The 15508-nt window shown below is 51.6% G+C and overlaps 1 protein-coding gene and 1 non-coding gene across 3 annotated transcripts in view; one reads left to right on the forward strand and one right to left on the reverse strand.

Annotated features, from left to right (window-relative positions):
- Positions 1-15508, reverse strand: part of slc36a1 (solute carrier family 36 member 1) — a 101105-nt gene that overhangs the window by 21412 nt on the left and 64185 nt on the right. The gene's annotated exons all lie outside the window — the stretch shown is intronic.
- On the forward strand, positions 7676-7961 carry LOC147114171 (signal recognition particle RNA). The gene has a single exon (XR_015079427.1).

Consider the following 15508-nt stretch of genomic DNA (forward strand, 5'->3'; position numbering starts at 1 on the left):
ACCTCAAGATCTTGTCATTCTTGATTTTGCCCCTCAGCTTGTTATTAAACATAAAAGCGACCGAACGTTGGTCGGTAAGGAGGGTAAATCGTTTGCCTGCCAGGTAGTGCCTCCAGCGTCGTACTGCCTCCACAATCGCCTGGGCCTCCTTCTCGACCGACGAGTGTCGGATCTCAGGGCCCTGTAGGGTCCTTGAGAAGAAGGCCACCGGTCTCCCCTCCTGGTTAAGGGTGGCGGCTAGGGCGAAGTCGGATGCATCGCTCTCGACTTGGAAGGGGATGGACTCATCCACTGCATGCATAGTGGCCTTGGCAATGTCTCCCTTAATGAGGGAGAAGGCTGCGCACGCTTCCTCCGTGAGGGGGAAGGATGTGGACTTCATGAGGGGTCTGGCTTTGTCCGCATAATTGGGCACCCATTGGGCATAGTAGGCGAAGAGCCCCAGGGTTCTCTTAAGTGCCTTAGGGCAGTGGGGGAGGGGTAGCTCCATGAGGGGGCGCATTCTTTCGGGGTCGGGGCCGATGAGTCCGTTCTCTACAACACACATTTCTCCTTATTGTAGGTGAGGTTCAGCCGTTGGGCTGTACGGAGGAATTTCTCCAGATTCACGTCGTGGTCCTGCCGGTCGCGGCCGCAGATGGTGACGTTATCTAGGTAGGGGAATGTGGCCTGCAGTCCGTTCTGGTCAACCATCCGGTCCATCTCCCTTTGGAAGACCGAGACCCCGTTGGTGACACCGAAGGGGACCCTAAGGAAGTGGTATAGGCGCCCATTCGCCTCGAAGGCGGTGTACTGGCGGTCCTCGGGGTGGATAGGGAGTTGGTGGTAGGCCGACTTAAGGTCGATGGTCGAGAATACGCGGTATTGTGCAATCTGATTGACCATGTCAGATATGCGGGGAAGGGGGTATGCGTCCAGCTGGGTGTATCTGTTTATGGTCTGGCTGTAGTCGATGACCAGGCGATTTTTATCGCCGGTCTTAACGACCACGACCTGGGCACGCCAGGGGCTGTTGCTCCCCTCGATGATGCCCTCCTTCAGGAGACGCTGCACCTCAGAGCTAATGAAAGCTCTGTCCCCAGCGCTGTACCGCCTGCTCTTGGTAGCGACGGGTTTGCAGTCGGGGGTGAGGTTAGCGAACAGGGAAGGTGGCGGCACCTTGAGGGTGGATAGGCTGCAGGTGTTACGCGGTGGGCGGTTTAACCTTCGCTGGTTGTCGACTGTGAGTGGGGGGAGGGGTCCACCGTATGCTAGGGTTACACTTTGGAGGTGGGATTGGAAGTCCAGCCCTAGTAGGACGGCAGCGCAGAGCTGGGGGAGGACGAGGAGTTTAAAGTTTTTATACTCTGCACCCTTAACCGACAAGGTCACAGCACAGTAGCCGCTAATGTCCGTGGCGTGGGACCTCGATGCCATCGAGATTCGGTTGCGCGTTGGCAGGACAGGGAGGGAGTAGTGGCTCACTGTGTCTGGGTGGATGAAGCTCTCCGTGCTTCCGCTGTCGAACAGGCAGGTCGTGGCGTGGCCGTTTACTTTGATGTCCATCATCGACTTGGACAGGTGGTGTGGGCGGGCTTGATCCAGAGTGACGGAGGCTAGTGTGTAGGTAAGCGAGTCGTTGTCGTCTGCGGGCGAGGCGGTCGTCGGGTCCGGGGGCCCGGTGGCAGTCGGGCGTGGTGGGTAAAATGGCGTCTCCCACGAGGTAGGACAAAATGGCGGAGAAGATGGCTGCCCCCATAACTCACGAGGCACTATTGGGGTCGGTTGCCTTGATCAAAGATGGCCGCCCCCATGACTCACGTGTGGGGATACTGGCCTCAGTTGCCGTGAAAGAAGATGGCCGCCCCCACAGTTCGCATGAGGCACTGCTGGCCTCTGAAGATCCGCTCCTGTAGGCCTTAGAGAAGTGGCCTTTCTTCCTGCAGGTTGTGCAGGTAGAGTTCCTGGCTGGGCAGCGCGACCTCGGGTGCTTCTCCTGGCCGCAAAAGAAGCAGCCGGCGGCCCGATCGCGGGTGCCCGATGTCGGAGCCGGTACCGGGGGTGGCGGGCCCGGTCGGGTCCGGGACGCCGAGGTAGGTCCCGGGGGCGGCGCTGCGAAGGGTATTGCGGTAGGGGTCGGGCCCGAGTCCCAGGGTCGCGAGCAGTACCTGGAAAACGCCTCCTGGTCCTGATGGGCCACCTCCAGGGAGAGAGCGAGGGCTTCAGCTTTGTCCAGGTCGAGGTCTTTAGCTTCAAGCAGTCTTTGCCGTGAGTAGTCGGACCGTAGGCCTTTCACAAAGGCATCGCGGATATTATCTTCCGTATTTTCAACAGCCGTCACCGCTTTAAAGTCACAGTTCCTGCCGAGTGCTCTTCGCGCCCGTAAAAATTCAGCTACAGACTCTCCTGGCTGTTGCGGGCGGGATCTTAGGAGGTGCCTGGTGTACATGTAATTTACCGGGCTGCGATACTGCTGTTTCAGTAGGTTGATAGCGGCCTCGTACGTAGTCGTGTCCTGGATGAGTGCGTATACTCTCGGGCTCGCTTGGGCGTTCAGAAGTCTTAGTTTGGATCTCTGCGGGGCGCCGGATTCTTCCAGGTAGGATTCGAAGCAGTCCAGCCAGTGTTTGAAGTTGAGGGCTGCGTTTGCTGCCTGTGGGTTTAGATCCAGGTACGGTGGTTTGAGGGCTTGCAGCCAAGCCGGCTGGTGTGGCTGTGCTTCTGGGAGGGCTTCTGGCTGGCCAGTAGTAGACATCTTTAAAATTTAGTCAATAAAATTGATATACCTATCAATTCGTCCAATAAAAAGCGACGAGTTAGGAACGTAACTAAAGGTTTTTATTGACTAAATAACAGAGCCCACCCTCGTGGGTGATCGGGTCCAACAAGGAGGAATACCAGCCAGTCGACTACCTTTATACCTGGGCAGGTAGGTGGAGCCATGGGCGGAGTCGGAGATGGTCAGCCCAGGTATAACAGCGCGACAAGAGGCGACCTCGTATCGTGATACAACAGTGATAACGGTGATAACAATACAGTGATAACTATAGTGTAACGATAAAAGTGGTTTACCACAGGTTTCCAAAAGGCATTTGATAAGGTGCCACATAAAAGGTTGCTACGCATGGGAAGGGCTCATGGGGTTGGGGGTAATATATTAGCATTACAGAGGATTGGTTAATGGACAGAAGGGAGAGTAGGGATAAACGGGTTATTTTCCAGTTGGCAGGCTGTAACTAGTGGGGTGCTGCAAGGATCAGTGTTGGGGCCTCAGCTATTTACAATCTATATTAATGACTTAGATGAAGGGAGAGTGCAATGTATCCAAGTTTGCTAATGATACAAAGCTAGGTGGGAAAGTAAGCTGTGAGGAGGACATAGAGAGGCTGCAAAGGGATATTGACAGGTTAAGTGAGTGGGCAATAATGTGACAGATGCAGTATAATGTGGGGAAATGAGAGATTACTCACTTTGGTAGGTAAAACAGAATATTTCTTTACTTGGTGAGAAATTATTAAATGTTGGTGTTCAGAGAGATTTAGATGTCCTCGTACAAGAAACAGAGGTAGCATGCAGGTACAGCAAGAAATTAGGAAGGCAAATGGCATGTTACCCTTTATTGCAAGGTTTTGTTTAAAATTTGTTTATGGGATGTGGGCGTCGCTGGGAAGGCCAGCATTTATTGCCCATCTCTAATTGTCCTCGAGAAGGTGGTGGTGAGCCGCCTTCTTGAACCGCTGCAGTCCGTGTGGTGAAGGTACTCCCTCAGTGCTGTTAGGTAGTGAGTTCGACCCAGCGACGATGAAGGATTAGCAATATACTAAGTCAGGATGGTGTGTGACTTGGAGGGGAACTTGGAGGTGGTGGTGTTCCCATGCGCCTGCTGCCCTTGTCCTTCTAGGTGGAAGAGGTCGGGGGTTTGGGAGGTACTGCCGAAGAAGCCTTGGTGAGTTGCTGCAGTGCATCTTGTAGATGGTACACACTGAAGCCACGGTACACCAGTGGTGGAGGGAGTGAATGTTTAAGGTGGTGGATGGGGTATAACAGTAAGGAAGTCTTGCTACAATTGCTTTGGTGAGACCACACCTGGAGTACTGTGCACTGTTTTGCTCTCCTTATCTGAGGAAGGATATACTTGCCTTAGAGGCAGTGCAACAAAGGTTCACGAGATTGATTCCTGGGAGGAAAGGGTTGTCCTATGAGGACAGATAGAGTAGATTGGGCCTATACTCTCTGGAGTTTAAGAATGAGAGGAAATCATGAAACATACAAGATTCTGAGGGGGTTGACAGGGTAGATGCTGAGAGGTTGTTTCCCCTGGCTGGAGAGTCTAGAACTCAGTCTCAGGATAAGGAGTCAGCCATTTAAGACCGAGATGGAGGAATTTCTGCACTCTCAGCGTTGTGAATATTTGGAATTCTCTACCACAATGGGCTGTGAATGCTGAATCGTTGAGTGTATGCAAAGCTGAGATAGATATTTTGAACTCAAGGGGAATCAAGAGATATGGAGATTGGGCGGGAAAGTGGAGTTGAGGTCGATGATCAGCCATGATCTTATTGAATGGCGGAGCAGGCTCGAGGGGCTGTATGGCCTACTCCTGCTACTAATTATGTTCTTAAAGAAATCTTGCATTTTGGCAGGCTGATATTGATCCCTCATTTCTTTCCTTCAGCACCCAAAGATAGGCATCAGCTGGTATTAAATCAACTTGCCGTTACCTACTCATGCCTGAAACATTACTAGAAGAATGACATTTTCATACAACAGCTTTTTGCCTCCCACCTATGTACATACAAACATACAAAATTGACAGGCAGGAAAGGACCAGCAGGTGCATCAAGTCTGCCCCAAGTACGATTGGTGGGCCAACTGCTCCATCACTCTGCAGAATGTTTTAATTCCTTACGAACAGTCCCTCACCATTTCCAATCAATTAACATCCTGGTGGCAGAAAGAACTCTGCTTATGACGACTCCTTTCCCTAATCAGAACACCTCTGCCTGGTTATACATGTCACCATACCCCTTGCCCAAGCTGCCGCATGGCTCTCATTGGCAAGTGCCCTTTTTTTTTTTTTTTAAACTCCACTACACTGGTATGGAGGTGAACATATGCCTGCACTCGCAGTCAATCCCAATTCTAAATAGTTAACTCCCTCAGAGCAGGATAGTCGTAGCATCAACTGCTTTTGTTGATCGTATGTTCCATATAGCTACTCCACTGCGGAGTGAAATGAGGGGGAAGCGAACAGTTTGCTTCGGACATAGTTTCAAATTTGGGTTCTCTAATTCTACTCAGCCCTATATTTTCATGTCTCAGTCACATTTCTCAATTTTTTCTCCATAGTTCAATTCTGCAAATCTCTTGCCTAAAACTTTTTTTTATTCATTCACTGGATGTGGGCATCACTGGCAAGGCCAGCATTTATTGCCCATCCCGCACTGCCCTTGATAAAGGTGGTGGTGAGCTGCCTTCAGGAACTGCTGCAGTCCGTGTGGTGAAGGTACTCCCATAGTGCTGTTAGGGAGGGAGTTCCAGGATTTTGGTCCAGTGATGCTGCAGGAATGGCGATATATTTCCAAGTCAGGATGGTGTATGACAGGGAGGGGAACTTGGAGGTGATGGTGTTTCCATGCCAGTGTTGCCATTGTCCATTTAGGTGGAAGGAGTCACGAGTTTGGGAGGTCCTGTCGAAGAACTCAAATCCCAGAATCATCCTCTGAATCCTCTCCAATGCTTTAATACCCTTTTAAATGCAGTGTGTCCAAAATCACATACAAAATGTGGCCAAGAGATCTATAGGTTTTTTTGAATGGGGGGTTTGCACCAACAGTGCCTTCTGTGGTTCAAATCTAACTCACACTGATGAGTTGAACATCTCCACTCTGCTGGTGCATAGGTCTTAAATTTGCCCCTAGTTCTAAGTGGGTGCAGCAGGACAAAACCTAGTATTCGGCACCAATTGACTCAGATACAAACAAGCACAGGAAACAAAAAAACTGGAAATGTCACTTCGTTAAGGAGTGCTCATTAGCAGGCAAGTCAAGGATATGCTGTTTTGTAACAAACTTGCGCAGTCCAGTTGCCAACCCTCATTAGGGCACAGATGAGCGCAGTTAAATGAAAGCACTCAACTCAAAAAAAAAAAAAAAAAAAAAAACCCCCCACAGGCATTGAGCGCTGATGGGAACAATTAATAAACCCATTCCATGATAAATACATATGTAGCACATGTGGCAGGTAAACCATATCCAAAAGTGGTTATAGCACATTTTGAAACAAACTGGAAACTCAAACTAGCCTTCTGATTTCTAATTGTACAGACATATTGCTTTTACTAATATGTTTTTTGATAGTGCAAGCCAGCAAAGTGATGTTACGTTGCCCCCCACCCTGAGTCAGACTAGTGGGCAGAGGTCTGCTTTACAGCACTGGAATACCAGTGACCAGTCAACTATCCAGTCAGCTCTTTACTAATGTTGAAATATTAAGGAAATTCCAGTGCACTGCTTGTGCACTTTTAAGTTTAAAATATGGCTAATTACAGTTAAACTGCAGCTGAGGTGAAGCAGTGCAAGAGTACCTTCGAGATGGTCTCACAACTAATGCCAAACAGCAACTCTGCTGCCTTTATGCTGCATGTTTGCATTAATAGCTTTGCAGCAATGAAAAATGTGGCACAACTGTCCAAGATTATATCTAACCAGTGTTTACAACCAGGAGGCTATACCTCTAGAAAGAACTTTCTACACAAGTCCATTTTTCTTACCTCCAATCTTTCTAAGTTTCCCATCTTAACAGCCTCATCGTAACTGAGACACTTGTACATAATCTTCAAAGCTTGCTTTTCTATTAGCTTGGATTGACTTGCTGCCTGCCCTAGATGTTAAACTAAAATGCAAAACCTTGGCAGGTGTTCCACATGATGCAAATCACTTCTGCAAAAGAACCATAAATCATAAATACCACTACCATAAATAATGACATCAGAATGCAATTTTGAATCATGACTGAGGTAATTCAGTAATGGAATCACTTCACATCTATATTTCACCCACTGAAAGAATTGGGATCTAGAATTGTTGTTTAAAAAAAAACCTTTCGAACAGCTATTCAAATTTCAGACAACCTAAAAAGTTAACTTTAGCCTGTTGGCACTACAGTACGAGACTAACATCTTACAGTCTTGATGTCAAAAATGGTAAATAAGTTGATGGGGAATGTTCCTGTAGTGTAGTGGTTATCGTGTTTGCTTAACACGCAAAAGGACCCAGGTTCGAAACCAGGCCAAAACATTTAGGTGTCAGCCATGGCTCAGTGGCTAGCACTCTTGCCTCCGAGTCAGAAGGCTGTGCATTCAAGTCCTACTCTAGAAATTGGAGCACAAAAAAAAAAAAAAAAAAAAAAAATCTAGGCTGACGCTCCAGTATAGTACACTGGTTGGTCATTTATTTCATTGCTGTTTGTGGGGACTTGCTGTGTGACTGCAATTTATATGTAGTGAAAATTCTGCGTAATTCATAGACCGAAGAAATAACTTGCATTTATATAGCACCTTTTAGGTTTCCAACTGGACATATGCAGATAGGGGCCGTGCGGGCAATGGTGATGCAGAATTCTCACCTGCCAGGTTAGAACCAGATTTGATTCCAGGCAACACAGGCTATTTACATTGATGCAGGACCTTTACATTGCTTGGCACAGTGGCGCGCACCTGTGATCCAGCTGCTGGTAGGCCGAGGCTGCAGGATTGCTTGAGGTCAGGAGTTCTGGGCTGCCGTCGTCTGTGTCCACACTAAGACCAGTATCCACATGGTGCTCCTAGGAGAACCTGGGATCACCAGGTCTGATAGAGGGGTGAACTGGCACAGGCTGGAAATGGAGCAGGTCTAAGCCCCCATTCTGCTCAGTAGTCAGGTCGTACCTGTGAATAGATGCTGCAAGTACAGCCTGGCCAATACAGTGAGATGCATTTTTTTTTTTAGGGTGAAGGATACAGATTCAATAACAGCCTTCAAAAAGGGAATTGGATAAATACTTGGAGAAAAAATTTCAGGAATATGGGGAAAGAGCAGGGGAATGGGACTAACTGGCTTGTTCTTCGAAAGAGCTGGCGCAAACTCGTTGGGCCAAATGGCCTCCTTCTGTGCTGTACTATTCTATGATTCATTAAAATTTCAGTCATACTAACCTGAAAGTGAATTACAGGAAACTCTCTTAACCGACACCCAAATAACCGGAAATCTCTCAAGCGGCAAAATTCAGGAATAGGTTCAGGTAAGTTTTACTTTAGATTAGTGGCCGTGTAACCGGGGTTCCCGCACCTGTTGCCATGCAACAGGGACGCCTGGATCTGTGGCCGTGTAACCGGGGCTCCTGCACCTGTGGCCGTGTACGGGGCTCTTGTACCTTAGTAAGTATACCTCTCTGTAATCCGGACTTTTGGATAAACCGGCGCCACGCCGGTCCCAGATAAAAAAAAGTGTTTCCTGTACTTAGCTTTTTAAAAATGACGACCCAATCACAGAAGGGGACTTCAATATCAAGTAAGCCAACCTTAAAAGCTCCAAGAAAGTAAAGATCCCAAGTTACTTCCAAATTGCTCAATGTGTTGAGATACCGCGGCAAACGTGGGAGTCGAGACCAGAGCTATTGAAAACACAACTCCTTTATTCCAACCACATGACAAACAGGAACTAGAAAAGCCCGCGCATCCACTTAAATACTTCCCAGACAGGAAGTGCTCCCGGCAGCCTGTCCCTGCGGGAAACAAGTTGCTGGAGGAAAGGGCCCCCGGCTGGGGGCTTCTGCTTAGACTGTCTGTGCCGCCGTGAGCGGATTATGTCCAGTGGTGGCGTGTCGCCACAGAGCTCCCCCCAGAATCCGCTTAGGAGTGGACGAGTCGTGACGGTGGTCTAATGGTTCTGCCGCAGCGGCTCTGAGTGGTCGCCGGTCTGGTTGGTTGGGTCGGGCGGTTCGCCGCCGGCTGTGCTGGCTTGCCGGGGGGACGGCCTCTAGTTGGAGGCTGGGCCACGGGGACCTGTTCCCCTGGTTCTGTGTGTGCTGGTTTGAGCCGGTCGATGGAGACTGTCTCGACCCTGTCGCCGAGTCGCAGCTTGAAGACCTTGTCCCCGGTTTGTAGTACCTCGTACGGACCGTCGTACGGGGGTCGCAGGGGCCCGCGGTGTGCGTCGTGTCGCACGAAGACGAAGCGCGCCTGCTGTAAATTTGGCGGGACGTGAGGTGCGAGTTCGCCGTGTCGGTTGACCGGAAGTGGGGCGAACTGCTGAGCGGAAGAGAAAGAGTCGAGCCGCTGCTGTTCGGCCGACCAAGGCTTGGTAGGCTCCGGAAGGAATTCGCCTGGGACGCGCAGCTGTTGTCCGTAGACTAACTCCGCTGCCGAGGACTGGCGGTCTTCCTTGACCGCGGTGCGTAGGCCGAGTAGCACCCACGGTAGGCGGTCAGTCCAGGTACTGTCCTGCAGGCCGGCGCGGAGTGAGGCCTTGAGTGACCTGTGGAAGCGTTCACAAAGTCCATTGGCCTGCGGGTGGTACGCCGTGGTGCGGTGGAGCGTCACTCCAAGGTTGCGTGCTGTGGCCGTCCAGAGTTCGGAGGTGAACTGGGCGCCTCTGTCGGAGGTTATGTCGGCCGGTACGCCGAACCTCGCAACCCAGGTGTTAACGAACGCCCTGGCGATGTCGGCTGTGGTGGTGGAGGTCAGCGGCACTGCCTCAGGCCAGCGTGTGTAGCGGTCGACCATCGTGAGGAGATAAGTTTGGCCTTGCGATGGCGGCAGGGGACCGACGATGTCGACGTGTACGTGGTCGAAGCGGCGGCTGGGTACCTCGAAGTCTCCCAGGGGTGCTTTGGTGTGCAGCTGTACCTTAGCCCATTGGCAGGCGAGGCAGGAGGTGGCCCAAGTCCGAACATCTCTGCTGAGGCCGCGCCAGACGAAGCGCTTGGAGAGGAGTTTGACGGATGCGCGGGAACCCGGGTGAGAGAGCCCGTGGAGCACGTCGAAAACGCGGCGGCGCCAGGTCTCAGGGACGACCGGCCTGGGTTGGCCGAGTGAGACGTCGCACGTGACTGCCGTGGCTTCGGGCCCGTGCGCGACCTTGGCTAGGCGTAGCCCTGGCAGGCTGGTAGCCGCCGAGAGGAGGTCTGGGTCCGTGAGCTGGGCCGCTGCTAGTTGTGCGTAGTCGACCGCGAGGTGATTTGCACAGACGGCGGGACGGGAAAGGCAGTCGGCGACCATGTTGTCTCTACCGGAGACGTGCTGAATGTCCGTAGTAAACTCGGAGACGGCCGCGAGCTGGCGTTGCTGCCTAGCGGACCAGGGTTTGGTGTGCTTGGCCATCGCGTATGTGAGTGGCTTGTGGTCCACATACGCGGTGAAGGGGCGGCCTTCCAGGAGGAACCTGAAATGGCGGACCGACAGGTGGAGTGCGAGAAGCTCGCGGTCGAAAGTGGAGTATTTGACCTCCGGGGGGCGCAGTTGGCGGCTGCAGAAAGCAAGCGGCTGCCACGCGCCATTGACCCACTGACCGAACACGGCCCCGACCGCGTGGTCGGAGGCGTCGGTGGTGAGCGCGACCCGGGCATCGGCCCTCGGGTGCGCGAGCAGAGTGGCGTCGGCGAGCGCGTTTTTGGTGGCGTCGAAGGCGGCTGCCGTGTCAGTGGTCCAGGCTACGTCCATCTTGCCGGATTTTCCTCGGAGGGAGTCGTATAGGGGCTTCATGAGGGCTGCGGCTCTGGGGATGAACCTGTTGTAGAAGTTCACCATCCCGAGGAACTCCTGGAGGCCCTTGATGGTTGTGGGGCGGGGGAATTGCTGGACGGCCTGCACCTTGTTGGGCAGGGGGACGGCCCCAGCAGGGGTGATGTGGTGACCGAGAAAATCGCTCTCGGTTAGGCCGAATTGGCACTTCGCCGGGCTGAGGATGAGCCCGTGTTGGGCTAGGCGCCCGAACAGGATGCGAAGGTGTTCGAGGTGTTCCTGTTTGGAGGAGCTGGCCACGAGAATGTCGTCTAGATAGACGAATAGGAAGTTCAGGTCCCGGAGGACTGAGTCCATAAGGCGCTGGAAAGCCTGTGCTGCATTCTTGAGGCCGAAGGGCATCCTCAGGAACTCGAACAGGCCGAATGGGGTGATGACGGCCGTTTTGGGGATGTCCGCGGGGTGTACGGGGACTTGGTGGTAACCGCGCACCAGGTCGACTTTGGAAAAGACGGTTCGTCCGGCCAGTCGGGCCGAGAAGTCCTGGATGTGTGGCACCGGGTATCGATCGGGGGTGGTGGGGTCGTTGAGGCGGCGGTAGTCCCCGCAAGGGCGCCAGCCTCCGCCGGGCTTGGGGGCGATGTGGAGGGGCGAGGCCCAAGGGCTGCTGGAGCGGCGGATGATGCCGAGTTGTTCCATGGTGGTGAACTCGGCCCGCGCGATTTCCAGCTTGGCCGGGTTGAGTCTGCGGGCGTGGGCAGAAACTGGGGGGCCGGTGGTGGGGATATAGTGTTCCACACCGTGCTTGGCGGCTTTGGCCGAAAAGGTCGGGTTAGAGGGGGCGGGAAACTCAGCTAGGAGTGCCGAGTAGTCGTCCGTGGCTCTGGCGAGGCAGTAGGTCGTCAGGCCGGCCGAACGGGCCGGGGTAAAGGCGCCGGGGATGGGGGCCATAGTGTTGATGTCGACAAGGAGGCCGTGGGCGCGCAGGAAGTCGGCGCCGATGAGTGGGCAGAGGACCTTGGCTGTGAGGAACTCCCAGCGGTAGCGGCGGCCCGCGAGGTCGAGCGTGACCATACGGGTGCCATATGTGCGGATTTCAGAGCCGTTGGCTGCAGCCAGTGTGATACCCCGTGTGCCGCGTTGGATCTCGAGGGCGGAGGTGGGGGTGATGCTGTGCTGGGCCCCTGTGTCGCACAGAAATCGGCGGTTGGTTCTGTCGTCAGTGACGTACAGTAGGGGCTCCTTCTGCCCCGCGGCCATCACGGGGGCCGGTGCGGGGGGGGGGGTTTGAAGGTACATGGTGGCGTGCAGCGTTGAGCTCTAGCGCCAAAACGGGTGTGGTAGTAGCAGTGACCCGGAGTGGTAGGGCGGTCGGGCCTAGCGGCCCGGGAAGACCGCGTGGTTGTTGCCGTGAGGTCGGGCGCGACGTCGCGAGCGGCCTGTGCAGAGAGCAGCCGGTCGGCCTTTTCGGCTATATCATTCAGGTCCGTGGAGTCAGACTCCACAATGAGCGGGCGGATGCTGGCGGGGAGCTGCCAAATGAAAAGCGTGCGAAAAAGGGCGCCGGGGTTTTTGTCGTCTGAGAGGGACAGCATGTGGGAAAGCAGGTCTGATGGTGAAGCGTCACCAAGGCCGGGGAGGTCCAGGAGTTGGCAGTGGCGCTGGTAAGAGGACGTTTGAAATTTTTTAAGTAGCGCAGCCTTCAGATGTTCGTACTTGCCCTCTGTTGGTGGATTCTGCAGCGCTGCCCAAACCTTGGGGACTGTAGCGTAGGTGAGCGAGGCGACGAGGTAGTCGTACTTAGTGGCGTCGACTGTAATGCCTTTCAGCCGGAATCTGGACTCAGCTTGAACGAACCAGGCTTCGGCGAGGTTCTCTCAAAAGTCTGGTAATTTAACCGTGACTGCGTTTGTATCCGCCATGCTAGCTTAGGATTCGTCCTGAGCGTCGGGGTCACCAGTGTTGAGATACCGCGGCAAACGTGGGAGTCGAGACCAGAGCTATTGAAAACACAACTCCTTTATTCCAACCACATGACAAACAGGAACTAGAAAAGCCCGCGCATCCACTTAAATACTTCCCAGGCAGGAAGTGCTCCCGGCAGCCTGTCCCTGCTGGGGGCTTCTGCTTAGACTGTCTGTGCCGCCGTGAGCGGATTATGTCCAGTGGTGGCGTGTCGCCACAAATGATCAAAATGTGGCACTTGGACACCCACTGCCAATAACTTCATTCTCTATTTCAATCAGAGAATAAAGAGTCATCCCACTTTAGACAGCACTACATTGATTTTGCTTCAATGATCAGTACTAGCCAATGCAGTTTTAAGTATAAGAGTTGATCTGACAAATGATGACAATCATGGAAAAATACTGAAATGAGGCAGGGAAGGTAGCAGTCAACACCAACCCGAGTGACAGTGCTCTGGTTCAGACAGTTGGCTAAACAGAACAAAAGTTGCAAGCCTCACAAAAAACCATTCTAGGTTTAGCACTGCACTTCAATAAAAAAGGAACAATTCCATGTGTCATGGCTGAAGCTGATGGTCACGGCTCAACAATGATAGAATGTAGGAGCACAGAAACAGGTCATTCGGGTCTGTGCCAGTGTTCATGATCCACATGAGCCTCCTGCCACCTCACCTCACCCCATCAACATATCATTCTATTACTTTCTCCCTCATGTACTTATCTAGCTTCCCCTTAAATGCATCCACACTATTCTCAACGACTCCAAATGGTAATGACTTTCACATTCTCACCACTGAAGAATACTGTTGAACCATCATTGATATAATTGAAAAGAACAAAGGAAAAAAAGATGCATCCCTTCAAACAAACATATTTTTAACTTTGTATTGATATAGGGAAACGAGTTTCCAAGTGGAAACTCCGCAAAAACATCCATTTTACAACTTCTGAAAAAATTCAATGTTAGATCAGATGGCATACTGCTGGCTAACTGTACAAAAGTCTCAACAGGAATTAAACACCAAGGTGACTGAATAGGGAGACTTAACTCCTGACAACTTTGAGATTTCCGTGCAATTTTAGCCAACCACCACAAGACTGACAATATCTGCACACTAGAAACATAGAAGATAGGAGGAGTAGGCCATTCGGCCCCTCGAGCCTGCTCCGCCATTCAATGAGATCATGGCTGATCATCCAAATTCAGTACCCTGTCCCTGCCTTCTCCCCATATCCCTTTAGCCTTAAATATATTTAACTCCTTCTTGAATATATTTAATGAATTGGCCTCTACTGCCTTCTGTGGTAGAGAATTCCACAGGTTCACCACTCTCGGTGAAGAAATTCCTCCTCATCTCTGTCCTAAATGGCTTACCCCTTATCCTTAGACTGTGACCCCTGGTTCTGGACTCCTCGGCCATCGGGAACATCCTTCCTGCATCTAGTCTGTCTAGTCCTGTTAGAATTTTATAAGTTTCAATGAGATCCCCTCTCATTCTTCTAAACTCCAGCGAGTATAAGCCCAATCGACCCAATCTCTCCTCATACGTCATTCCTGCCATCCCAGGTATCAGCCTGGTGAATCTTCGCTGCACTCCCTCCATGGCAAGAACATCCTTCCTCAGATAAGGCGACCAAAACTGCACACAATACTCAGGGTGTGGTCTCACCAAGGCCCTGTTCAACTGCAGCAAGACATCCTTGTTCCTGTACTCGAACCCTCTCGCTATGAAGGCCAAGATACCATTTGCCTTCTTAACTGCCTGCTGCACCTGCATGCTTTCCTTCAGCGACTGGTGCACAAGGACACCCAGGTCTCGTACTTCCCCTTCTCCCAATCTATTGCCATTCAGATAATAAACTGCCTTCCTGTTTTTGCCACCAAAGTGGATAACCTCGCATTTATCCACATTATACTGCATCTGCCATGCTTCTGTCCAATCACCCAACCTGTCCAAATCATCCTGGAGTTTCTCGGCATCCTCCTCACAGCACACACGCCCACCCAGCTTTGTATTGTCTGCAAACTTGGAGATATTACATCTAGTTCCCTCGTCTAGATCATTAATATATATTGTGAATAGCTGGGGTCCTAGGACCGATCCCTGCGGTACCCCACTAGTCACTGCCTGCCACTCGAAAAAAGACCCGTTTATTCCAACTCTTTGCTTCCTGTCTGCCAACCAGTTCTCTATCCAAGTCAGTACCTTGCCCCCAATCCCATGTGCTTTAACTTTGCATGCTAATCTCTTATGCGGGACCTTATCGAAAGCCTTCTGAAAGTCCAAATACACCACATCCACTGGTTCTCCCTTATCTATTCTACCAGTTACATCCTCAAAAAATTCCAGTTGATTAGTCAAGCACGATTTACCTTTTGTAAATCCATGTTGACTTTGTCCGTTCCTGTCACTGTTTTCCAAGTGCTCTGCTATTACATCTTTTATAATGGACTCTAGCATTTTCCCCACTACCGATGTCAGGTTTACCCGTTCTCTCTCTACCACCTTTTTTGAACAGTGGGGTAACATTAGCTACCCTCCAATCCATGGGAACTGTTCCAGAGTCTATAGAAATTTGGAAGATGACCAGCAATTCATCTACTATTTCTAGGGCCACTTCCTTAAGTACCCTAGGATGTAGATTATCAGGCCCTGGGGATTTATCGGCCTAGAAAGTAGAAACATCCATTTGCCTTTCTTGCACAAATATCAAAAGTAGATGAGTGCATAAAATAGTCAAGTCTGGGAGGCAACAAAAGAATGGATGAGGCAGGAAAGGAGACGGGCAATATTATGGAGATGGATTTAGGCGGTCTTGTTGATGGAGAGGATATGGGGTC

The sequence above is a fragment of the Somniosus microcephalus genome, chromosome 8 (assembly GCF_052327205.1).
Source record: "Somniosus microcephalus isolate GS21.2 chromosome 8, FLI_Smic_1.0, whole genome shotgun sequence".
Classification (NCBI taxonomy): domain Eukaryota; kingdom Metazoa; phylum Chordata; class Chondrichthyes; order Squaliformes; family Somniosidae; genus Somniosus; species Somniosus microcephalus.